Here is a 6,000-nt window from a genome sequence, read left to right as displayed (position 1 = left end):
TATATTTCAGAAAGAGCTTGAGACCCAGAACAGTCAAAGTGGGACTTATTTCCATGGTGATGGCATGCAGGGTCATAACCTTAGGAGGCATTAGGAGAGAAACTTTTGCTCTGAGCTGGGTTGCATTGAGGGGGTTACCAGTTGGAAGTGCTGGAGAAACACACCTTTGTGCAGTCACAAGGTGCCAGCAAGCCACAAGGAGAGGGCTGGGCAGAAGATGCTGAAGTGGGGTGACAGAGGAGGCAGGTAATATTGAGGATGGGAAGTCACCTGAGAGCAAACTCCAAGAACTTGCTTGGTTCGGGTGGGCAGATGAGCCCTGACAGGGAGGTGGTGTAATTCATTTTTTATTGTCAAGGAAATAAACTTCGGGGATAGGGAAAAGCTATTTAAGCTGCTGGATCAATGTTGGCATGAAAACAAATGGATAAAATCTGTTCAGGAATAAATGTTAGGCTGAAAGAAGTTTTTTAACTATTGGAGGAGCTCAGCTATGCAGTAGGCACTGGATATGGAGGCTGAGGAAGAGCACTGTCAGTATCTGGGGGTCTGTTGCTGTGATTGGGGTTCCTGGATGTGATACTTGTCATGGAGGGCCTGAGCTACTGATCTGTAGAGGAAACACCTTTCCCACTTGCACCTGGTGGTGGATTATTGTGTTGAGTCCAAGGAGGAAAAGGGAAATTGTCCCTTGCTGTCATGGTTTTGGAAGTGTCATAATGGGAATATGTGCTTAACTGAACTGCTTCTTCCCCAGGATGGAGAACTCATGTCATTAAGTGAAGTTTAAACCTTTGTGTTTTGCATTTAACCTGTGAATGTCTCTGCTATTATGGTCACTTATGGCACTTATTCTTATGTTGTTTTTTTTTTTTCCCCTAGGTATTTTTATGGCCTCTGTCACAGTGGTGTCTCAGTGTCTCCCAGGCATTTATGGATTTATTCTGAGAACGTTCCTGTGAGGTAGGGAAACATTATCACCTTCGTTTTATAGACTGGGAACTGAGGCAGAGGGAGACAAAGGTTGCAGGAGTCTGTAGCACAGCCAGCAGTCAAAGGCTAATTGCCAACAACTTCTTTATTGTACTAATACCAAACCCAGCTACCTGTCTTCGGCTTTTTTTCTTTCTTTCCTCCTCCCCCACCTTCCCCCAGTTCGAGTTTTAGTAGCAACAATCTGCAAGGAGCTGAGAGGACCTGTGGAAAATATGATTAGGGTTACTGGTGTCCTTTTTTTAACATTGTTACTTATGAGTTGAAATGCCTTTCTAAAAATATCAGCAGATCTGTTTATGTTAAATGATTAACATGTTTAGACTTCCACAGATAAGCTGCCATGCCTTTTGAGTCAGTAACTCCTTTATCCTACCTGTCTAGGCTTGTGGCTGTTGAATTCTTACCCTGCCTAAGCTAATGCCATCCCAATCACCTAAAGCAATGCCAAGAATTTCATCATCCATGCAAAGATCTGATTCATGTCAAGACAGGTGTAAAGTTTCTCAAGCATACTTATGTATAATTACTGTTTAACTTTATTTTTCAAAGATCTTTCCAAACCAGCAAAAATGTTCGGCTTTGAGCTCCCAGATTCTCCCAGAAATTGGATTTCAGTGCCTGATTAGTGATGCTGATCCCTTTCAAAAGTATTGCAAAGTTCCTGACACGTGCGCGCACTGAATTATAATTTGCATCATAAAATCTAATATAATGAGTAACAGCTTGAAAAATGTCTCTCTTTTCCCCTTCAAGTAAGGAATTTTTAAGTTAGGTCTCCCTTGAGCCCTTTTTTCACTTCAAGTTGGTATTTAAAGTGTGACTTTTACTACTTACAGAATTTTCTTAGATGTAGAGCAATGTTATAAGTTAGGAATACACCAGCAGGCTCTGACAAATATTTTTATTGTATACTAAAATCATCAACTAACATTGCAAAGAAATATTTAATGCCGTCTTTCTAATTTCACAATCTGTAAAATAAAACACACACATTAGATTACATTTATGCTCTTTATTAATGTATATTACATGTCCTTGTGTCCCCAAGAATGAAGCCCTAATGACTCATGAACTGTCTCAAAGTGTACTAAATAAGATTAAAGAGCAGGCCAATGACCTTAACAGTCAATTAGGCTATGCATTACTCAGCCCAGTATTTGTGGAGTGTAGAAGAGAAGCAAAAACCCATTAGCTAAGATGCTGATGCTTGAAACAAACAGCATTTCTCTAAAACCAGGAACGGTACCTGTCGCTTAAGTGGAGACTGAAGCAGGTACTGTATGTCTTTGTGTCTGTGTGTTTGAAAGTACTGCTGGTGTGCTCCTGGGGACTGGAGAAAGCCTGCTACTGGGATTTTGGGCTCAGAGCCTTGTGGGATAGATCCTGCCATCCCATGGTGCTGGGTTGGGCAATGGCAAGTGCAGCAGGAGGTGGTGCTCAGGTTTCGGGATGCGCCACCTGAGAGGTTACGCAGAGACAAACAGGAAGGGAGGGCTGCTTTCAGAAACCTCGTGTTTCACAGAAGCAGCAGGCCAGGGAAGGAGGTGCTGGCGTGGCATATGGCATGCTTGGTTTTCCTCACAGGTGAGCCCGGGGTTGGCAGGATTGCATTTGGGGGCAGGCAGGAGTGTGAGCAGGAAGGCTCTGGGCTGCTGTGCCCACCGAAGAAGAGAGCTGGAATACTGCATCCCCTTTTCCCACAGCTCAGGATTTGGGAGATGAAGAGGTGCTGAGTACACAGGGGTACAGATGGGTCAGATCCCCTGTTCCCCACCAGTTCCCACACTCGCTGCAGGCTCACCTGTTCCATGGAGTTGTCAGCAGGAAATCAGGCTGGCACTGGGCAGCAGGGCTGAGTGCATCCCAGTGACGGGCTGACTCAGCGAGGTGCAAACCTGGACAGCATCTAAATTACAGCAGCATCCCTGTCATCTTTAGGGTGACATTTCTGAACTAATCATCTGCACTTTGTTTTATATTGCGTTCAGAAGCGTATTAGAGCAGTGTTAGGCTGGAGACAGCCACCACCCCCCCTGAAAGGGCTCTACATGGTGACAGAACTGAACCGAGAGCAGTGACATTGCACGGGAGCTGAGGCGGCAGCTTGGTCATGCTGCTCCTCAGCAAAACAGTGGTCCTTGAGGGCTTCTCGGTTTTATAGCGCTTCCTTTCTGGTGTGTGCAGTTATGACTGCTTTCAGCTGACCCTGAGAAGGTCTTCTGTCATTCTTAAAGTAAACTCAGGTTTTAGGAAATAAAAGATGACAGACTCAGTCCATAAAAACCGTGGCTGAAAGTACAGTTTGAGTGGCATGCGATAACATCTTTTAAAGTAAATCAACTTTTTTGAACATAAATTGGGCAGAATCTCCCTGATCTAGGTCATAGTTTATCTGTAGGGTTTTCTTTTAAGATAATTTCCTTAATAAAGTCTGTCTGATCTGGGGGGAGGGGACAGGGGAGCTTGGGAACAAGGTGTACTTCTGCTCTTCAGATGAATGAGAGAAGAAAGAAAAGGAAGCCTTTTCAATCACGTCAGGCTAAATCTAAAGCATCAAGGAATGATGTTACAGGAGAACCCCTGAAGATAAATTGTAACCTAGATTAGCAGAATACAGATTAAGTTTTCAGGAGTTTTGAGACAGCAGAGCATCCTGAAGCAATCTTTTGTCATTTGTTTAAATTAAAATTGTTGTATAGTTGCATTTTGAGGTTAATAAATGAGGTTAATATTAAAGGGAATACTACTTGAAAAGATTAAAAGAAAAACAAAGTTTGGATTTTTCATTTGAACTGGCAATTGCTAAGGAAATTCCTGTCTATCTACATGATCATGATTTGGGGGATTTTTATACAAGCAGCGTTACCACTGGAATCGCAGTTAAAACTAAGACTTCTACATAATTAGGTTTTTTTTCATTCTGACTTGTCAATGTGTCACACTGTCCTCTTAAATACTTTAAACATTTTTATTCTTTAATTTTTATACATTGTGGAAAATGTGTTGTGATACCATGCTCTACCTTAAGAGGTGTTTCCTGTAATAGAGGTTATGTGTTTCTACAAAACGTTGGCACAAAGCTCATGTGTTTCAAAGTGACTTGGTTGTGTGTTAATGCCACATTGGCTGGAACATACTAGTACTTGAAGCAAAGCAGCAAGTCACCCATTACTTTTCACTGTAATCCAGTGAGCAGTATTTTCTGGCTGTAGTTGAATGACGGGCTCAAAAGGGCATTGACAGAATTTGTTGGCGTAGCTCAGCCTTATTTATATATGGCTATATATATTTTTCTGACTTAAGAGTCGTTGCAGGTCCTTTTATCTCACAAATAAGTGGATTGTTTTAATATATTGGAGCCCAAAGGGCATGACTGCTGGCCATTTACCTGGGTTCACATGGTGTGTGTTGGAGAATGTATGTGGAGAGGGAAGGGTGGGGTTTAAAGCTCCAAATTCGCACTTGTAAAAACTCCCTTCTGCTTTGAAGGTGTTTGCTTTAGCTGTCTACAGAGATATATATTTTCAAAAGTTTATTTATGAAAAAGAGGATCAGCAGATGCTGGAGATGTTAGTAGATTTAACCATATTTTTAAAACTGAACGTGAGCTTTTAGCCCTCTGGTCTTTTTCATTTCCTTTTCTATTATATGATCAGTATATTGGTAGGTGGCTTTTGTGTTGTCACTTTACCTGTTTAATTAATTTAGTTGTCTGAGGGTTATGCAATAAAGGTAGAATCACCATAACTGGCAGCATAACCTTGTCATCCCACGGAGTCAGCACTTGCTCATGCTCTGGCGCAACGGCTTTGAATAGCTGCCACCCCATGTGTGTGTTTCCTAAACTCGAGACAAGTGCTGAACTCATTAAAAATACATGCTGTATAAGTTAATGTGCATAAGGAGTTTTGGTACTGAGATCTCCTTTGAGGCTACATTTAACTCTAATTAACTTGGTTTCGTTCTATCCGCTATCAGCATAGGCTTGGCTGAAACCAGCCAGTATTGGTTAGACTCTGGGTTTGAAGTAGAGCCCAGCAGGGTGACGGATTAAAAAGCAGGCAGTTGTGACTGTGCTGGGGTTCCCGGTGCCCGTGCCAGCTCCCGGGGCTGTGCCCAGCACAGGCACCAGCTGTGCTGTTCCTGGGGCAGAGTGCCACACCGAGCGGATACGCATCCCATCGCCATCGCACTCGCGGGCAAAACTCTGCATTTCTAAAGAGGCCTGAAATAATGAGGTTTGCTGAGCTGTGACTGAACAATTGCATGACACCAAACTCCTCTGACTAAAATAGAGTCTGAATTGTTCCACTAGTGGAGTAAGGAACAGCAGCAGAGACTACCAGTATTTCACTGTTCTGACTGTTCTCTCTGTTCGTACCTTGGTTTTATTCATCATTAACTCAAGGATGAGATCCAAGGATTCTCCTAATTATGATCTGTTTTTCAGGGGAGGCAGGCAGCAAGACAGGGATTACTGGTGGTAACTAATGGCATTTGTAGTAAAGACAAGTACCAGCAATACATGGATTGGAAATATTGAGTGCGTTTTTTGGCCTGACAGTGTTGGAAATCAAGCTTTATATTATGTCCAGTAAAGTAGGTTTCACTGAAAGCTGATAATAGTATTTTGTAAAGGAGAGTTTTCAGTGTATCACTCTGGAAGAAAATACTCACAAATCCATATTCAAGAGTAGGCTGCTGTATTTTGTGAAACTGGAAGAATGCATGGATTTGTTGCATTTTCATCACAGCTAGCAAAAGAAAACTATTTCCACCATTCTTTTGACTGGTACTAGGATTTTAGTCTTGCAAAAGATTTTCTAGGTGGAAACATTAGGTAAAATGGATGCTGGATTTATACACTGAGGGGAGTGGGAACCACCACCCAGCAGTTTTTGAGTGTTCATCATCTCCTGAAAATTGGACCTTTTTAAGTATTTCAGGTTGGGTACACTAGCAATTGAGGCATTCAGATCACTAACTGCTTTTGAGAATGACAGC

The 6,000-nt window shown here is 42.3% G+C and overlaps 1 protein-coding gene across 14 annotated transcripts in view; it reads left to right on the top strand.

The window, feature by feature from the left end:
- The first annotated feature begins 215 nt into the window (after positions 1–215).
- Positions 216–6,000, top strand: part of PTPRF (protein tyrosine phosphatase, receptor type F) — a 287,080-nt gene continuing 281,295 nt past the window's right edge. For 4 of the 14 annotated variants that reach the window (XM_027683287.1, XM_027683288.1, XM_027683297.1 and 1 more), the window contains exons 1-2: positions 223–246; positions 883–963. The gene's annotated coding sequence lies outside the window, so the exon portion shown is untranslated. Of the gene's footprint in view, positions 247–882; positions 964–6,000 lie in introns of all 14 variants that reach the window. The other 10 variants (XM_027683298.1, XM_027683295.1, XM_027683290.1 and 7 more) reach the window with 5 other exon arrangements.

This window comes from Neopelma chrysocephalum, unplaced genomic scaffold (assembly GCF_003984885.1).
Source record: "Neopelma chrysocephalum unplaced genomic scaffold, ASM398488v2 Primary Assembly neopelma1_64, whole genome shotgun sequence".
In the NCBI taxonomy this organism is placed as follows: Eukaryota; Metazoa; Chordata; class Aves; order Passeriformes; family Pipridae; genus Neopelma; species Neopelma chrysocephalum.
Note: the sequence above shows the minus strand (reverse complement) of the source record. Positions and strands in the feature narration are given on the sequence as shown.